Here is a 752-nt window from a genome sequence, read left to right on the forward strand (position 1 = left end):
GGGGGGGGGGGTCCCGCCTCCCCACAGTGTCCCACACAATGTCACGGCGGTGGCCTGACGTCCAGTGAAATATCATCGGCCTCCAGATCACATCTCGCGTTGGCTCTTCCTTTGCTCCCGGCTCTCCTTGGGATCGTGAAATAAGGAGCAGCAGCAGCGACGGTTCCAATTGTCTGGGCTGACCGCGCTTATCTGATCTGGGTGCCCGCAAGTTATGTTGTTGTTTTTGTTGATGCGGCTGCTGCTGCTGCTGTTGTTCTGCAGTAGGCTTCAGCGGGCGACCGGAAGGCTCAAGGGAGGCCAAAGCTCAACGAGGCGGACTCGCAGCGCGGCTCGGACGCGCGCCCCTGAGACCCTCCCCCTCTCTTTGACGACGGCGTTCTCACCAATTCTCACACAGAAAAGCTAGTTTCTGAAAACAGAAATTTAAGTGCGGCGTCAATGATTGCTTATGTACCGGGTGTAACCGTGAATACGCAGGAGCGGCCATATTGAGTATGCAGTCCCGCAACGCACTTGAACACACAAAGGATTTGCAACCTTTGTAATACAAACAGACTGTGGCGGGTGTGGCAGATATAATCATAGGTGTAAAGGAAGCGGCCGCGCCTCATCGCCTGCCAGAGTCCAGAGGCCACCCCTACTGACCTAATTAACATTTTTGGGGGTTAAAACACTTTAAATGGCCTCTGCTCTCCTCTTAAGAGGCACTGGGAGAGACTGGGGAGGTGGTGGAGGGGCGGCTGCTGCAA

At 55.5% G+C, this 752-nt stretch overlaps 1 protein-coding gene across 1 annotated transcript in view; it reads right to left on the bottom strand.

Annotated features, from left to right (window-relative positions):
* The window catches only part of LOC113210382 (neuroligin-2-like), a 73403-nt gene that overhangs the window by 4866 nt on the left and 67785 nt on the right, over positions 1-752 (bottom strand). The gene's annotated exons all lie outside the window — the stretch shown is intronic.

This window comes from Frankliniella occidentalis, unplaced genomic scaffold, assembly GCF_000697945.3.
Source record: "Frankliniella occidentalis isolate FOCC.00 unplaced genomic scaffold, Focc_3.1 Scaffold14, whole genome shotgun sequence".
Taxonomy (NCBI): domain Eukaryota; kingdom Metazoa; phylum Arthropoda; class Insecta; order Thysanoptera; family Thripidae; genus Frankliniella; species Frankliniella occidentalis.